The sequence below is a fragment of the Panthera onca genome, chromosome C2 (genome assembly GCF_046562875.1).
Source record: "Panthera onca isolate mPanOnc1 chromosome C2, mPanOnc1 haplotype 2, whole genome shotgun sequence".
NCBI lineage: Eukaryota > Metazoa > Chordata > Mammalia > Carnivora > Felidae > Panthera > Panthera onca.
The window spans coordinates 146,385,700-146,405,233 of NC_138347.1; the positions used below are offsets into that span (position 1 = coordinate 146,385,700).

The 19,534-nt window shown below is 41.1% G+C and overlaps 1 long non-coding RNA gene across 1 annotated transcript in view; it reads right to left on the reverse strand.

Annotated features, from left to right (window-relative positions):
- Positions 1–19,534, reverse strand: part of LOC132682992 (uncharacterized) — a 59,368-nt gene that overhangs the window by 3,100 nt on the left and 36,734 nt on the right. The window contains exon 3 of the long non-coding RNA XR_009611983.3: positions 993–1,183. This is a non-coding gene — a long non-coding RNA (uncharacterized LOC132682992). The remainder of the gene's footprint in view (positions 1–992; positions 1,184–19,534) is intronic.

Sequence of the window (19,534 nt, forward strand, 5' to 3'; positions counted from 1 at the left end):
CACTCTTCCAAGTTCCCACAGCACACTGGGTCACCGATTACAGCACAGAGCCCTTGGATGGAGCTTCCCTGATTACTTCTTTGTCTCCTGTTCTGGATCATCATCTCCATAGGGACAGAGCTCAACTTACCTTGTCCACCTTTGGGTTCTCAAGGTCTAGAACAATGTCTGATGCTAGGTAAATATTTTGAGGTTGAATAAAGAAATTAAGTGTCTCTGGTTGTCTCTAAAGATTTGGGGATCTATCTCTCTCTTCCAGACCCCGAGGGTCCCCAGTGTTGCATGGCTGCCAGAGTCAAGGGTTCCCCTCCATGCCCAGGTAGAAAAGAAAAGACAATAACTGTGCCAGGGCAGGAGGCCCCTCACACTTGGAACAGCCTAGTCTAACAATGCATCCTCCCCCGCCTCCTCAGAGAATGAAGAATATAACAGGATTCAAGGCCTAGACTTGGGCGTGTGTAACTCTCTCTGGAAAGAGTCAAAGAAGGATTATTGATCTCGCAGCATTGGGGGAGGGAGTAATTCTTCGAGAATTCAGGAATTGTGGAAGAGGTTCTTGGGTCCTCTTCTTCTCCCTCCCTATCGCCCCCTCTCTGCCCTCACCACCCATAGCCACATACAGAGTCACGACCATCTTACAAACATACTAGAGAGGGTCTGTCATCTCTCTAGGATGACGTCAAAACAGCACTTGTCCTCCTCCTCTCAGCCTGGTGGCCCCTACTGTATAGTCTTTACATCTTTCCTCTGCCGGTGCTGTCATCTAGCTCCTGACAATTCTTTAGACCCTAGAAAGCAGACCCTGAGATGGGGATTTTTATGCAGGTGACTTATGAAAGAGAGCTTCCAAGAGAAACCTGCCAGAAAGTGAGAACAGTGAGACAGGGGAGGAGAAGAATCTAGGCACAGAAGTGGTTTCAGGTTGTGTCTAGCCTCATTCTGGTCTCACAGGGAACCCCTGAGGGTAAACTATACCATAAAGTCTGTCCTACCTTGAGATGAGAGAGTGAGTCTTTTGAGTCCTGCACTGGCCAGTCATTGGCTCTGGTGTGCCCCGAGTGATGACAGAGGGAGTCAGGGCATAAGTCCCAGGCCCCGCCGGGCTAGGCAGCTCCAACGGCCCAAGGACAATTCTCTGAAGAGGCGTTCAATTGTGAGCTGCTGGCAGCAACACCCATGGGGGCTGGTAAAAGGAAAACAGAGATCAGAGTGATGCTGTAGACCCTTTGTTTCACTGGCAACTCTTCCTGACCTTCAGCTGGAAGTCCTGAGCCACTGTGCTTTCTGGGAGACTTTGGAGAGCTTCCAACACCTCTAGCAGTCTGTTCTTCATACTCCACTTCAGACTCCTGTATCGTCCAACCTCACACATCTGTGTGCAAGTGTTAAAATAGTGATTCACAGCCCAACCACATCCCTGTCAGAGGCAAGATGGAAGAAGCTGAATGCCTGCCACTATCCAGTCCCAGCCGGAGCCACGAAGCAGAGACATTGCCAGATGTTCGTGTTGTACAGAGTCATGTCTTCCACCAGTAAAATAGCCAGTCTTGATGCAAGAGAGAAAAGTGGGTCATGCCCTCCATGCCGATCTCTATTATGGGAAGAGCCTGTTGTTCATCTTAAAGAACTGAGAACCACGAGCGCCGGCTTAGACCAAGTGACAAGGTCCTCATGACTCAATAAATAAATGAGATGAACTTGGTGCAAACTTTCCTGTGAAGTATCAAAGTGGCAATATGGAAAGTGGGTGGTGCCGTTACCAGGCAAGCTTGGATTCAAATCCCAGCATCACAACGCACCAACAGTGAGAGCTTGGGCAAGTTCCTCACTTTTTCTGAGACACATCTATACCACAGAGACAGCATGTACCCTGCAAAGTTGTTATGAAAATCAAATAGAACCTGGCACATAATAAGGGCTCAATAAATGAAAGCCATTATTCTGAAGTTATCACCCCTATAGAAAGAAAAACTGGAAAGGAGTGGGAATTGATATTTTTGGAGAAAGAGAAAAGAGAAAATGTGCATGTGTGTGTGTGTGTGTGTGTGCACACGTACATGTGAATGCATGCACATGCACTAGGTATTGTTGTTCTGAATGCCTGAATACCTTATTATTTCATGAGAGATAACAATTTTGTGATTGGGATGTTATGGGTATTTCTACTTTACAGAGGAGACTGAGGAACATATCATTTTTTTTCTCTGTTTAGAGATCAGGTTGTGGCTTTTTTTAAGGTTTATTTATTTATTTTTAAGAGACAGAGAGAGAGAGCACAAGTGAGGCAGAGGCAGAGAGAGAGAGAGGGAGAGAGAGAGAATCCCAAGCCAGATCCAAGCTGTCAACACAGACCCCGATGCAGAGCTCAAACTCATGAACCGTAAGATCATGACATGAACCAAAATCAAAAGCCAGACACTTAATTGGCTGAGTCATCCAGGCCTCACTGAGATCGGGTCATGACTTTCAATGAGACACTTCACCCCCCAAGATAAAGAGAAGGCCACTAATGCAAATTCTAGAATGAGGCAGTGTCTGAGGTCCTTGCTGGTCATCATATTTCCCAACCATCTAGAGCTTTCCAGGAAAGGCAACATCAGCATGGAATATTGGTGGGTAATATCAGCTTCCCATATCAGCCCTGCCTTCTATGGATTCAGGGCTCAGGACCGTAAATAACCCCCAGGATGCCTGGATATCCAGTTGTCTGCCTTTTGGTTATGATTCATCATAAAACTGACTGATGTTTAGATCAATAGAGCAATACTGCTCTAGAAATGACCCAGAATCCTCTTCATTTTTCTGGTAGGGAGATCCTATTTAAATAATGACTGTCATCTGGAAACTGACACTTATACCACAAGTCACACCAGAACTCTCTGCTTGTGAGTATTGGGTACATATTTGTCAATGGTCTTGAAAGTCAACTGTAAAGGGACACCTATTCTTAAGTAAAATGGCACCAAAGAAGTCTACTCTCTTGTCACCCCACTTCCTTAAGCTGTTGTGGCTCTGATTCTGTAACTATGAACTCCTCTCTGATTCTGAGGATGTAAGTCAGAATAGGAGACAGCGTTTGTCAATTATATGGTCATCTAAGACAGACTCTGATTTATTTGCTCTTTTCAGAGAGGCTGCCATCATCACCCTAGTTCACAACTAGCTTTACCAAATAAGAGCTTTTAAAAAAGAAAGTTTGAGTGCTTTCTGTGGTGGAGAACTGTTCTGAACATTTCGCATGAACTTATTTAATATTCACAAAACCCCCATGAAGTAGAAAATTACCATTACGCCCATTGTACCGATGTGAAAGTTGTGGAGTTGTGGCATAGAAAGCTAAAATAACTTACCCACAGTCAATAAAACAAACAGTGGTGCTGATGTTTGATCAAGAGGCTATCCGATTCTGGTACAAATTCTTAAATTCTCAACCTTCTTACCTTTACAGAATGCCCATTATGGATTAATTCTACCAACTTTCTTTCAATGGCAAGTACATTCTCTAGCTTTGTTTGTTTCAGAAATATCCTTTCCAGGAGTTAAATAAATTGAGTTCCAGTCAAGTGTAGACTGGTATGGTATGACTTGGTAGCTGAGCTCAGTAGGGTATGACAAGTCATATTTATTTGAATACCTACTGTATTAGTGTGTTGGGGCCGTCAAACAAAATGACACAGACCTGGTGGCTTGAACAACAACTTATTTTTTCATAGTTCCTGAGGCTGGAACTCCGAGATAAAGGTGTCAGCAGATTTTGCATTCTTCTGAGGTTTCTCTCCTGGGCTTGCAGGTGGCCAGCTTCTCACCGTGCCCTCACCTGGCCCCCCTTGTGTCTGTTTGTGTGTGCTATGTCCTCTTCTTATAAGGACACCAGTCAGATTGGATAGGGCCCACCCAAAAGGCCTCATTTTAACTTAATTACCTCCTGAAAGTCTTCATCTCTAAATACAGTCACATGCTGAGATGCTGGGGGTTAGGGTTTCAACATATGAATAGTAGGGGGACACAAATTCAGCCCATAATACCTGCTAAGTATCTGGCACTGTGATGTCATTTTACAAGATAACTCACAAAGGTGAATAAATCAGAGCTTACTTCCTCTGTGCAATGGACCTCCCAGTTCCTACATGACAAAGTTACAGAGTATAAGATGAGATATAGTGTGTAAGGAATACAAAGTAAAGTGCTAGGGGAATTCAGGAAAATGAGAGGTGATTTTCCAGATCTGGGGGAGGTCAAAACATGCTTCATGGTAAATCTAGCATTTGAGAAAGTTCCCACCCAAGATTTGATTTGGGGTTACGAGGTAAAGGTAGATGATTTTTGTCTATGACAGTCTAAACCCAAAGAAACAACAAGATGACACATCATTTACTTGTACTTTTTTATTGTGACCTTCCCCCACCCCCCTTCTGAGTCGAGGACAGAATGATTGGAGCTCGGTGTTTTTAAACACTGACATGTAGTAGATGGTCTTACTCAAAACTCTTGTTTTTTTCCTTCTGCAAGCATTTCAAGTTATGTCTCTCGTCAAGTAACTGACAGATGAAAATTAAGTCTGACCTGGAACCAACAAGGAGCTTGCGCCATGAGTGGATCCAACAGGTTAATAAATAGGTCTTTCAGTCATATCACATGTTGTGCTTTTCAAAGTATTTTGCCCATTTTGATCTTTGTGGCGACAATACTGTGAGAGCCATGCTTAATGATAATAATCGCCCTACTAGAGTTATTCCTCAGTCTTCTCTGTCCTGTTCAGTGCCTTCAGGAGGCTGATTCCTAAGAAATTCACCACCCAGACTCCCTTGTATGGGCATCCTGCTGGATTGTATAGCATATATCTTCAAGATCATTCCATTTCGATAGAGATGCTGTATTTTTTAATAGCTTCTTAATTTTGCATTCTTTGTAACTTTTACTAAGGCAAAGGTTCACGACCTTCAAATAGAGAATAGCGTGTTGAAAACACCACACCTTTTTGGGGGCCATTTTAGGAGTGTGGATCTATGTGCTGACTTACCTTTATTCTTTGCATTCCTGATTTGTTAACCAATCTTCTAGATCTCATTAAGTGATACCAATCTTGTGCTCTAACACATAATGGAACAGTGAATAATGCATGTATTGTTGGTTATGGCACCCACATCATTTCTCACATATAGAATCCTACCAGGATTTCTGGAAGCAGAATCCATGGGTTCAAACTGTATACCATTTATAATGCCAAAAAATTGCTAAATTTTTTCCATTAAGGATGTAACCATTCACACTCATATATTGCAACGCACGAGCATGCCTGATCCCATAGGTGTGTGTAATCAAACCGCATTAGCGAGAAAGATGAAAAATGCCACCTCATAATTTTGTTTCAGACTTCTCTTATTACAAATAAAAATGAGCGTTTTCCCATAATGTGAGTGCCACTTGTGTTCCATTTTTTCTGACTATCGATTTGTTCCTTCTCATTCATTTATTGAAATTTGGTGTTATGAGTGGCAAATACACACACACATAAACATATATATTCGTTTTTCAACTTGTACTTTGACTTCATTATGGTGTTTTTTGACATGTAATTTTTTTACATATAGTTTAAAAGAATTCAGTCTTTATACACATTTATAGGAGGCAGTATATTACTGTGTTAAACATTTCTTTCCTTTCCATTGTCTTTTGTTCTCCTTCTCCTTCACTGCTGCTGCCAGCAGTTACTGAAGAAAAGCTATATGGTGCACTTTCTAACTTCAAGTATAGTCTTTGCTATTCCAGAGCGCAGAATAAATCCTGGTGGAAATTTTGTGGAAATGTGGAATGGAACAGTAGCAAGAAAGATCCAAGCCATAATTTATAAGAGCAGCACCTAAGAGTTTTGATATAAATTCATTAACAAGACAACAGGGTAAAAAAATCACTTGGAAACAAGTCACAGGTGAACCTACTATGACCTATGACCCTTGATGTGAAAATCTACAACATTTCTTTCAATTTTTCTTTATATTTATCTCTCTCTCCTTCTCTCTCACCATGACAATTGCACTTAAGTAATCATATACTTGAGTCAGGTCAAGTTTTTTTTTAAGCTTATTTAATTTTGAGAGAGAGAGAGAGAAAGAGAGAGAGAGAGGGAGAGAGAAAGCATGCCTGCATGTGAGCAGGAGAGGGACAGAGAGAGAGGGAGAGAAAGAATCCCAAGCAGGCTGCACGCTATCAGCACGGAGCCCTACACAGGGCTCGATCTCATGAACTGTGAGATCATGACCTGAGCCAAAATCAAGAGTCAGACGTTTAACCAACTGAGCCACCCAGGCATCCCAGATAGTTTATATATGTAAAAATATATGTATTTTATATACATTTGGAATAATGCTTTTAAAATGATCAGACTTGGGGCACCTTGGTGGCTCAGTCAGTTAAGCATCTGAGTCTTGATTTCATCTCAGGTCATGATCTCACAATCCTGAGATAGAGCCCTACATATATTGGGCTCCACTCTGGGTGTGGAATTTCTCTCACCCTCTCCCTCTGCCCTCCCCACGTGTGTGTGTGTGCACGCGTGTGTGTGTGTGCGCTCTCTCTCTCTCTCTCTCTCAGAAACAAAAACAACCAAAAAACAAAAAACAAAAAACAAAAACAAAAAAAGAAAGAAAAAGAAAAAAACACACCTGAGCAACCAGGTAAATTAGGAAGGCTACCATAAACATGTCAGTCTAGATTTGCTAGTTACTTCTGTTTATTTCAAATGCATTTTCTACTTATTTACTTATTTATATAAAAACATAGCTTCAGGGGCGCCTGGGTGGCTCAGTCGGTTAAGCATCCGACGTCAGCTCAGGTCACGATCTCGCGGTCCGTGAGTTCGAGCCCCACGTCGGGCTCTGGGCTGATGGCTCAGAGCCTGGAGCCTGCTTCCGATTCTGTGTCTCCCTCTCTCTCTGCCCCTCCCCCTTTCATGCTCTGTCTCTCTCTGTCTCAAAAATAAATAAACTTTAAAAAAAAAAGCCCATATGACTTTGGGCAAATCATTTAAAAAAAATAATAAATAAATAAAAAATAAAAATAAAAACATAGCTTCAGTTCATTAAAAAATCAAGACTGAAAATAATACACATTTAGTGATGACAGAGGTCAAAAAAGGAGGGCACTTCTTGGCGTGTATGTTGTTATTCCTATGAAACACTTTTACGAAGGGGAAGGCCTACTTTTTATTATGTAGAACAGGAGTTGGCAAAGGTTTTGTGTAAAAGGCCATATAATGAATATTTTCAGATTCACAGACCAGATAGTCTCTGTACCCACTGCTCAGCCCTGTCATTGTAGCACAAAGGGAGCCACCGAAGATATGTAAATAAATGAGCATGGTTGTGTTGCAATAAAAAATTATTTCCCAAAACAGGCTGCAGAATGGATATGGCCCATGTTTTGCTGATACCTCGTGTAGAAGGTAAATACTTATTTAAATGTTTGCTTGCTGTGTATGCCTTGGCTAGCTATTTTCTGTTCACCTCTCCAGTCCCACTTGGCTATCCTTTCTTCATCCTGTTTTCTGTAGTGGAAATTGACTGTTATGGATTCATTGCTGGACAACCTTTTCCCCTGGCTCTGTTTGAGTTTGGTCAACTCAACTCAGGAGGCATTGTCAGAAATCTAGAAGGCAAGAGGAGAATGAGCACAAGTTGTTTCTTCTCCTGGCTTTCTCCATGCTGGCTTTCTCCATGTTGGTTCTGTGCTTCTACCCAAAGGTCACAGCTCCAGTTCTGTTGGCCTCTTACAACTACATCTAGGGGCACCTGGGTGGTTCTGTCAGTTAAGCATCTGACTCTTGGTTTCTGCTCAGGTCATGACCTCACAGCTTGTAAGTTCTGTTGCGGGATCTGGCTCTCCACTGACAGCTCAGAGGCTGCTTGGGATTCTCTCTCTGCCCCTCCCCCATCCGCATATGCTCTCTCTCTCCAAATAAATAAACTTAATAAGAAGAAAAAACTAAAAACAAACAAACAACAACAACAACAACAACAACAAAACAACTGCATCTAGGATCTCAGGATTCGGTTTACTACTCCCAGCCATTGGCCCTTCACTCTATGGGTTCCTAACAGCTTCCTACCGTTGCTAGTCTCAGAATATTCCCTGTTGGTTTCCCTTAAACCAAAGTAATTGCTCTACCCTCTTCAGTAAATGATGACTTTGGTAAATTGTCCTGAATTTTTTCATTTGAATGTGTCATGTGTTTCCTGTCAGGAACTTTGATTTAGTATATTTTTCTTCTAATAATTTTGAAACTTTGTAATATCAAGATGTTGTTGTATACATTACACAGAGGTCAGTGAACGTAAAAACAAAAGCAAAACACTATTTTATTTCATCTAATACCAAAACAAGGCATCTAACCCTGGTCACCCAGGTTCTCCCTCCTTCATTTTTTTCATAGTAACAGTCTTCAAAAGCAACATCAACAACATCGACATCATCAACATCATCAACAGCAAGATCTGAAAACCCTTAGTTGTCCAAAACATGGACAACATTATGCTGCCTCCTGCCTAGCTCCATCCTCCCATATGTAATTTAAAAACAAAAGCAATACTAAAACATTAAATAAATATAAGAAAACCCAATGCTTTGGGATTTTTTTTCTAAAATGGCTACTTTTGCTCTTACAAATTTTACAAATCATTTCAAAATAAAATTATTTTCTTCTCCTGATCCGTTGATTTCTTAAGTATATGCTTGATCCGACCATTGGGAAATCCAGCATTACCCTGTCGCCTGATTGCCCAAGGCCATATTCTTTATCATAGAATTAAGAACTCATGATGATCTAATTTCTGCCTACCTCTCCACCACCACCTCCTACTACTCCAACCTCCATGATTTGTGCCTCAGGCACCTATGTCCTTGCAGACTCTACAGTGGGAACTAAGGTCTTTGTTCCTGGGGAATGCTGGAGTTGTGCAGCGTGGTAACGCTGTTTTGACTATATTTACCTTTATTGAAGTTATTCCTAGTCCTATCCCCTAGACACACACACACACACACACACACACACACACACACACTATGCAAGTTCAAGTCTGTGACTTCTTTCATGCTTCCACATTACATGGAATGCTCCCCCTACCCCATCTCTCAGACCTATTCACCAAGTTAGTTCCTACTACTCTTTGAACCTCAACTCAGACACCCTCTTCTCCAGGCAGCCTCTCCCGAGTGCTCTACTCCTTTACTCATCACCCCTGTGGGTCTTCAGCAACATATTCCATATTGGTCTACAATCACCTTTTGCTATTTCTCTTCACCGCTAGACTGTAGGAGTGGTAAGGACAAAGATTAGTTCTTCTTCATCTTCAGTCTCTTTAGTTTGATGGAATCAATTATTTCAAGTTCTTTGCAACATTGCCTCCTGAAAGTTAAAATACAGGAGGCTAAAGTCATTCCTCAAAAATATATGAAATTGTCCAAAAGCCCTCAGCATTCTTCCATCCTTCCTCCTCAACACAGCTGTCTCACTGCCAAGCCCTGGGTACTTACACACCAGATTTTCCCAAGATGTTGTCCATCAGGAAACATCTTCCTGGATTTTGCCATGCCTAGGTAAGTAACTGGCTCAAGACTTTCTTTGATGCATTAAAATTCCATCTTTGTTGCAAAGCCTTCTGGCAGGTGGTTTGATGATATAGCATTTCCACGAGGGTGTGCTAAATTATTTAATTCTTTTAATAGTTATAATTAATTTTATTTTTATAATCTCCACAACTAGCAAATCAAATCAGTAATTTCATAGTAATCACTGCTTAGGAAAAGCTAAAATGAGGAGGGCAATGAGTTCACTTAAAAATGTTAAGTAAGAATATAGACGACACACAAAGATGGAAAATAGCTAGAAGAGGAATCTTCAGTTGTGATGCTCAGTTTTAAGTGTCTGTTTGGTTTGGCTGAGTTGTACTCAGGTGTTCAATCAAACACTAATCCAGGTGTTGCTGTGAAGGTATTTTTGTAGATCTGATTAACATCTACAATAAGTTGACTTTAAGTAAAGGAGATTACCCTCTATAATCTGGTTGGGCCTGATTGAATCAGTTAAAAGAATCTAAGGGCAGAACTGAGGTTTCCCTGGAAGAGGAAAAATCCTGCTTGTAGACTCAGGTTTCAACTCCTGTCCAAGACTTCCAGCCTGTCCTTCCTGACAGCATGGCCTGTTCCAAGGAATTCTAACATGTAGAGCCAGCCCCAACAACTGCTAATTGAATAAGCTGATTGATAGATACATAATAGATAATATAGATAGATGATAGATCAATGGATGGTCGATAGGTCGATAGATAGATATGAATAGATAGATGATAGATAGACAGATGACAGATAAATATACTACTGTCTATGTTTCTCCAGTGGAACACTAACTGTCATATCAAATAACTAAGGTTTTGCTTGAGTTTTTCACTGCCTGGGATAACTGCTGATTAACTCTGAGCTTCTGGAAGCAATATTTAAAATCAGCGCCCACCTTTACTGTTTAGAATTGTTGTTGTAAACAACGACCTTGATAAAATGCCTTTGCTCCCTTCCTGTTTCCACCTTTTCTATTTGCATTGGCTTGTGGATTTGCTGTCCCTGCCAAATGCATCAACCGGGAAAGAAACTGTAATATATCTCAGCTGACATACATAACCTGACTCAGTAAAACCATGTTGGTACCTGACACTCTATGTCCTGTCAAAATAGAGGTGCTGCTTAGAATCCTGGGATCCTAGAGTCATTAGGCTCCACAGAGCCCTTGCCTCTGAATAATCTGGAGGGTTTTATTAAAAATGGGATTTCCGGGCGCCTGGGTGGCTCAGTCGGTTGAGCGTCTGACTTCAATTCAGGTCACGATCTCATGGTCCGTGAGTTCGAGCCCCATGTCGGGCTCTGGGCTGATGGCTCGGAGCCTGGAGCCTACTTCTGATTCTGTGTCTCCCTCTCTCTCTGCCCCTCCCCCGTTCATGCTCTGTCTCTCTCTGTCTCAAAAATAAACAAACGTTAAAAAAAAAATTTTTAAAACAAAATGGGATTTCCCAGACCCCCAGCTCAGTTCCACTAAATCAGAATGTCACAGAGGGTATCAGGACCTTAATGTTTCCAAACTCACACCATGATACTTATATGCACTAATGTTTGAAAACTAATGTTTAAGGAGTTCCCTAGAGGACCTACAGAATAATTATAGCTTTAAATACATTTTCTTTTTCATTTTGGGATTCTGCAACAGATCATATTTGAGAAATCTCTTTTTCAGCTGCAAAAACCTCAGTTTAGATCCCACTGAACCAGTCTCTGGTAGGTTGAATTACTAACTTCAGTTCTCTCCTTGTACCACACTCTTACCATTGCCTTTTCATAGATGCAGTGTATTTCTACACTTCTTGACTTTGGCGTTGGTCATGTGACTTGCCTTAGCCAATGGCAGGGGAGGCAGAAACGACCTATAAACCCTCAGTGTAAAGCATTTATCATGGTGACAGCTAAGTGATACATAATTTAAACCCAATTTTATAGGTGAGGACACTGAGGATCCAAGAAACAAAGTGACTGTCCTAAGGAGACTTCATCCAAAGGAATGAAGTCCTACCTCAAAATGGTAGAACTCTCATGGCAGGCCAGAAGATGGGCACTCCAAAGAAGAGGTTTTCAACATTCTTCCTCCCAATCACACAAAGTAAATGAGCATCTTCAGGGGCCTTTGGAGGAGCAGCATTGGTCTTCTCCAGAAAACATCATATCATGCCCAGCCAAGGAAAAAGCCAAAGTTCAGTGGGACCACCTCATGCTTTACAAGGTGGGAATAACATGGTATCTTCACACTTTCCTTGCTGACTTCAGCTCAGCTACTCTTAAACTATCATGTGCTGCCTATTGCAATGAAAAAAAATTCTACTAAATGCTATTGTCCTGAGCAGGACAAAATGTTTTAATGCCAGCGATCAAGATGTATACATCTAAATGCCTTTATTTAGTACCCCCAAGATGGCCTCTTGCCCATTGGACAATTACCTATGGTATTAACTTGACAGGGGAGATGAGAGTGGAACTTGTTATTATATTTGAGTCCAAGCAAGACCCAGACTTGCAAATACACTCTAAGACTCAAGAGTGTCCACACTGGGTGATTGACAGTTTGCCCTAAAAGATAATGCAAAAGGAACCTACATGCGTATAATAACCTAAAAGATGTCTTTTCCATGCCTGTGCATGTCATGGAGCCTAGTGCTTTGGATTACCACAGTATTTCTTGGAAACTCTTGTTTTGCCAAATATCTTGAATTCAGTCCCAAGCATTCTCTCGATTCAGAGCCACGTGGTGGGCTCAGTGCTAAAGGGAGATTAACATTGCAGTGTCCTTGCACAAGACTGAGACTACGCAATGTTAAAAAAAAAAAAAAAAGATAAACATGATTCTAGGCACATTCCGTGCCTCATCTCTATGGCCCAGTTCCTGTTATCCATCAAGTAGGTTTTAAAATAGTCCACGTTTTTCAGTCCTATAAAGTCAACAGTTCTGGAAAGTTGGCAGGTACACTTGTTTAAACAAAGCTCCCAAGTTTTCTGCTGGCAGGTGTTTCCAGAGTTCTTGGAGCACAATTCTTTGGATAGGATATTTGCCAATGTACATAGCAACAGGGGGAAAAAAGTGTTTTCCTTTGCCACAGTGGAGACACCAAAATGCCTTAGATGCAAAGCTGGATTTTCAGTTCAGGGGGCTTATTTTGGCTCTAGGTCAAGGAATAAACAATAATAAAATCATACATCTCTCTGTCCAGAACTCTGATGAGCTGAAGAATCGAGTAGGGCTGCTTATCAAACTGGCGGCATCGGCTCCCCTCGTGTCTCTGTGCAGTTTGACCCAAGGAGCTGGTTGTTCCTTCTCGGTCAATTCCCCTAGACCCCCGAGTGTCCCGTTCTCAAGCTTTCCAGCTAATTCTTCTTGAAACTGAGACTGGGGATGGTGGGTTTGAAACTTAATATGATGAAGGCAGATCAGACTTTATTCTTCCCCCATTAGACCCAAGACATTGATTTTAGTTACCCTTAAATCCAGCTTTCCAAAAGCGAAACCTGGGATTGCTTTACAAGCACATGACTAGTTTCATAATCTGCTCCTTGGCAGTTGGACTAATTCAGATTTGCTGCCATTAGACTCATTCCCTTAGCCCTTCAATTAAACTCAGCATTGGTGCTAGAACTCTACAAGAAAGAAGTAATCCCTTGTCTCTCACCTTGAATTGAATGAAAATAAACAGAAGAGTTTTGTTTTTTGTTTTTTGTTTTTGTTTTTTTTTTAAAGAAAGACCAAAGTCTGAAGAGGAGAAATTTAAGCATGGAAGGGAAAGGTTTGGGGACAAGTTTTTAAATGTCAAAAGAAGTCCAAATGTTTTTGGCTGAGAAGGTACTTAATGGTCATTGAATTGCAACCCAGTGAAAATTAAGAGTTTCAAATTCTGCCTACAAAAATTTAGAATAGTAGGCATTATTTAAAGTCATTTCTTCTTTAATTACCTACTAGTGGTGTGTATTAGAGTTAAGTTCTTCCATTCTTGCATTAATTGGCCTTATTTTGGGGTACCCATTATGCCTCTTATCTGTGTTGTTCCTCTGCACCATCTTCTTTATATTTTCTTGTCATTTAGTATCTTTGGAAGCATCTTTACAAATTTGAAAGTGAAGATACACTTTACAGATATTCTGGGGTTAGAATGGGCCCTTTTAGTAAAGTGTCATGGACATAGCAGAGGCTCTTATCTCCTAAAATCCATCAATTTCAAAAATCAAAACTGCCCATTCATCGTCAGGAAAAACACCAATTCTTTTCTTCATATTGACTATGGCCACAAAAATAAACCACATTGGTCAGACTTGGACTTGTTCACCCCAAGAAGATGTTTGAAGGAATAACTGTGGTTAAAAATACAGGCTTTGTTTGGACAGAACTGAGTTCAAGTCCCCTCTTTGCCTCTTACTTGTAGGGTGTTTTAAAATGAGGCTCTGACAAATGTCCATCGATGGATGAATGGATAAAGAAGATGTGGTATATATATATATATATATATAATGGAGTATTACTCGGCAATCAGAAAGAATGAAATCTTGCCATTTGCAACTATGTGGATGGAACTAGAGGGTATTATGCTAAGCTAAATTAGTCAGAGAAAGACAAATATCATACGACTTCACTCACATGAGGACTTTAAGACACAGAAGAGATGAATATAAGGGAAGGGAAGCAAAATAATATAAAAACAGGGAGGAGGGCAAAACATAAGAGACTTCAATATGGAGAACAAACTTAGGTCAATTGGAGGGGTTGTGGGGGGATGGGCTAAATGGGTAAGGGGCATTAAGGAATCTACTCTTGAAATCATTGTTGCACTATATGCTAACTAATTTGGATGTAAATTTAAAAAAATAAAATTAATAAAGTAAAATAAAATAAAATGAGCCTCTGAATTCAATGATGATTGAATGCTGGCACTGCGTTTTTCTAGATGCAAGACTTAGATCAACCTATTAAACTCTCTGGGCTTTGCTTTTTCAAGGATAGAATGGGCAATGTGAATAGATATAGTCAGGACAATGAAATAGCATATGTCAAGTGCAGAGCCCATAAAAACAACTCCAGATGAGAACAGCCAAAATTTAAGAAAAGTGTATTCAACTGCAGCCTTGACGTCACTTGAAAAAAAATTTTTTTAATGTTTATTTACTTTTGAGAGAGAGAGAGAGAGAGGGAGACACAGAATCTGAAGCAGGCTCCAGGCTCTGAGCTGTCTGCATAGAGCCCAACACAGGGCTCGAACCCGTGAACCGTGAGATCATAACCTGAGCCAAAGTTGGACACTTAGCCAACGGAGCCACCCAAGTGCCTCATTTTGACATCACATTTTGTTTTAACTTTCATTGTGTTCTATCTCATGAGTAATAACTATTTGTTGTAGAAAAAAATTGGAAAACAAAGATAAATTTAAAAAAATTAGAGTTTTTGTCACCTATAGAACCATCTGTCAGAAATAATTACCACGGAGAGTTTGCTTAAATCCTTTCAGACTTAATCATGAAATATTCGGTGATATTACATTTCTCCCCACAAGCTGTGTTTCCACCTTGAAAGTGAGTAAAGAAGGTTATGGGAAAATTGATTTCCAGAAGATAAATCAGGAGAAAGGATCCTGAGAAGATTTGGGAGGAAATGAACTTTTTTTGTTTGTTTGTTTTCACAAACAAAGACACGTTGTGAATTCCGGGCAGGATATCGTTTCTGCCAGATAATTTTTGGAAGAGGCAAGAATGCTAAGCCAGAGTTTCTCTTGGAAAGATAACAGACCCTGGACGATCTCTGTTGGGTAAGTTTCAGTAAGTATGACAAATCAAATACTGCTTTTGCTATTAAGTTTCAATGACTGAGTGGGAAAGGACTGATAAAGCAATAACTTTTTTTTTTTTTTTTTTTACAAGTTGCCTTCCTTTTCCCTTGATTAGTGAAAATTTTTTGGCTACCTTCTGTGGTCTTTGCTATCAACATAGCTGAACAATTATTTTTTAAAATTTCACCAAAACCTATTTGTTACCAATGTTTGCATGTAGTATGTTGCCTTATTGTATTTGGAATATTAATAGCATAGCTATCATTCTGGAGGTGCTCTGTGCATAAATCTTCCAAATTGCACTTTTAAATTAACAAAACACTGAAGCTTAGAGAGACTAAGTAAAACGCTCAAGTCACAGAGTTAGTGAACAGCAGAACTGGCAAACTCAGGTCTACCCCAGTCCAAAAGCCATATTCTACTCACCAGAATGTGTTAGAGCTCACTGTGTGTGTCCACACACAAGCCCATGCACACTCCATACCACTCGCCAAACAATAAAAACATCTGCTGATAAAGAAAAGTGTGCATAGGGGCGCCTGGGTGGCTCAGTCGGTTAAGCGTCCAACTTCAGCTCAGGTCACGATCTCGCAGTCTGAGAGTTCGAGCCCAGTGTCGGGCTCTGGGCTGATGGCTCAGAGCCTGGAGCCTGCTTCCGGTTCTGTGTCTCCCTCTCTCTCTGCCCCTCCCCCGTTCATGTTCTGTCTCTCTCTGTCTCAAAAATAAATGAACGTTAAAAAAAATTAAAAAAAAAAAGAAAGGTGTGCATAATTATGGACATATTTGAATCTAGGAGATGCTTTTCCCGGGGTTCATTTCGAATGGAACACTATGGGCCTGGACTTACAATTCCATCTGGAACTTCACTAGTATCTGTGTGGCACAGTCAATAGTAAGTTCATAAAATCCATTGATAGTCAAGTACCTTTACATACCCAGGAGTATTATATTTGCACAACCCAGGAGAAAAAAAGGAAAAAAATACCAGTTTATTTTTAACAGGCTTTGAGATGATTTCTATAGGACGTACAGCCTTGATATTTTTGTGGAGAAGACCACAGCTAACCTCCAGCAACCGGAGTGTGAGCATGGGGCCTCGTTAGAGAGGGAGGGGGAACGAGGTTGAAGCAATGACACAAAATTGTTCTCAGTGACCGAAAGCCAAACATTTCCTTTTTTTCCCATTCTTCATACAGTCTTCAACCCCTTTAAAAATGTAATGAATGTCAATAAAGATCGTCTAGAACCACAAGAAGTTTATTTCTTCTTGTCCTTGTGTCCTCTCTCCATTGAACTTCTATTACCTTGGGATTGAGGACAAAGCTTTATTAGTAAGTGAGATAAAAGCAGGAGGGAGAACTAATGTTTATCAAGCCCCACCCCCCCAAGGGCCAGGCACCTGCCTAGGTGTTTTATATATTAAATCCCTTCCCAACACCACTGAAAAATAAATATTATTATCTCCATCTTCTAGGTAAGAAACTGAGGATCAGACAAGTGAAATAACTTGACTCATTTACCCCATCTATTAAGTACCAGAGTTAGGATACCAGCCCAATTCTAAGGCCTTTCTATGGCATTGAGAATAGAAGAAATAGGTTCTGAATTTATATTCCCCAATTTCACAGCCATGGTGAGGTTTATTTTTTACTTTGTCCAGTTTACTAATATCTGAGTTGTGAATATGTATTACATTCTTTGGGTAAGAACAATCATTTGGAATTTTGAATTCCAGATAAACCCCCAAATCATCTTCCAGTTCATTCCTTGGAGTAAAAGGAGGTTCACACAATAATAGTCAAGTCACATATCTCTGATTTTGCAAGACATAGAGCCCTGCTGACATTCCTTCCGTGGAGTTTTCCAGATGTCTAGGGTGTTTGTGATACGCACCCTTGAGTTATCTTCTTAAGACGGAAGGCGTCCGCCATGTTCTTCCCTTCTGCTCCATCTCACTGGGATGGTGCCTTTGGTTCTTTGTAGATCAAGAGAGACTACCTATCTCCAGTGCCCGCCAATTGCTGTTGATGCTGACGAGCCAATGCCACCAGCGCCACATGCTGTCTCTGCACATGCTGCCAGTACTAATGTTGCTGACATATTGACATTCCAAAGCCCAGAGAACCAATTAGTAGGAAAAAAAAAAAAAAAAAAGGAAAACAGACTTTGTTTACCTGTTCATACTGCGTGTCCATGGGGCCTGAGCTATAGAGCCATCAGAGTGGCAGGCCACAGGTATACTCGAGACCCCCACCCGCCTTAGCAGGAACCCACCACTCTCAAACCAGGTTGCCTGAGACTGCTTTGCCTTTCCTTAGGATGTGCTCTTTCTTAGGAGGATCTTTCTCATTCCTCCTTGTAAAAACTAGCTCCAGACACATGCAACCCAAAAGATTGGGGCCCACCTAGGATGCCCACTATACGTATCTATATGTGAAAAATGTGGTCCAGGGAGTTTAGGGGTTTGTTCAATGCTCTCCAGCTTCTTAGTAGCAGAGATGCAACCAGAGTTTGGGTATCCCGACTCTTAATTCGGAGAAGTGTTCTTTTATTTATTCATGTATCCATTCAATAAATATGTACTGAGGGCTGGTTTTCTACCGGGCACTCTAAGAGGTAATGAAAATGACACATGCTTGACCTTTAGAGCTCATGCTTTAATGGTGTAGTAAGTCCATTCCTAATGGTGTGGTAAGTCAACTGTAGGGTGAAACTCAAGGTCCAGTGAAATTCATAGGAGGGGCTCCTAACCTAGGAAGAACTCCTGAGATGAGATGAGATTTAAGCTGAGCCTGAAGGACAAGGAAAAGTTACCAGGCTAAGGAAACGGCTGAAATGTAGGCAGTGGGCTGGTGGGGGACGGGGAGGTTGGGGAAGGTAGACCCTTGAGTCAACAATTTTCCCTTTAGAAGTTAAATGCATATCCATTTTCTTTTTCTTGGTAATAGCATAGAACTTTAAAAATGCAAGTCTATAACACAGAGGTTTCTCTGTGAATTTATTAGAACAAGGGAAAAAGGATGAGAGTTTAGTTAATGAAAAGCATAGGGTTAGAAGCGTGATTATGACTTCAGGTAAGTCAGGGAAAACCAATGTAAAATAACTCTCAGGGATGAATCCGGTTTTTGCGGGACCTGAAATTTATACAACATGTGGCACACTTTTCACGAAAAAATAATTCACCAAAAATTTTCTTACTCTTAATTTTCTAAAAGACATCTGATCGCGTGAACACATTGTAATTTGGGAAGAGTCTTTTAAGAAAGGGTCCTGAAGTTTCAGCCTCATTAGCATTATGATAAACCCCTTCTAATGACAGGATTTCAGAAAGAGTACCAACAACAATAATAAAACCACTCAAACCAGGGGCTGAAGTCACTTGAACTCCATAGTTTGTTAATTTCAAAAGTTTCCCTACTGAGTGGTCTAGGAGAGTCTGGAGAAGGGAAGGGAGGAAAGGAAAGTTGTAAAGGTGGATCTTGTGTGTGTGTGTGTGTGTGTGTGTGTGTACTTGTAACTTTAGTCTACTAACTGGGATTTTTCATGGTCAGTTTTTTCAGACTGTGTTCTGGGAAGATTTCAACACCTTCTTGGCAAACAAAGTCCCCATAAAGCTGAAGTGAATAGCCAAAGAGGACGTGGTCTTTCAGCACTTCCATCTAAAAAACACTGCAGAGGAACTTCCTCTATTAAGGTAAATGAACAAATAAATCTTCCTGTGCAGACACGAGTTCTGTATGTTTCTCACCAGCAGTTCATTAGGAGCACAGTTCTTCAAGGATGGACCGGGGCGGGGGCTGGGGAGGCACCTGGGTGGCTCAGTCGATTGAGCTTCTGACTTCGGCTCAGGTCACGATCTCGCAGTCTGTGAGTTCGAGCCCAGCGTCAGGCTCTGTGCTGACAGCTCAGAGCCTGGAGCCTGCTCCGGGTTCTGCGTCTCCCTCTCTCTCTGCCCCTCCCCCATTCATGCTCTCTCTCTCTCTCTCTTTCTCTCTCTGTCAAAAATAAATAAACATTTTAACAAAATTTTTTAAAAAGTATGGACTGGGAGGGGGGCTGGTGGGAGAGAAGAGGCAAACAAGATGGAGAGAATGGCGTGCTCTTCAACTGGCTCTCCAGAAAAAAAGGAAAAGCCCTGA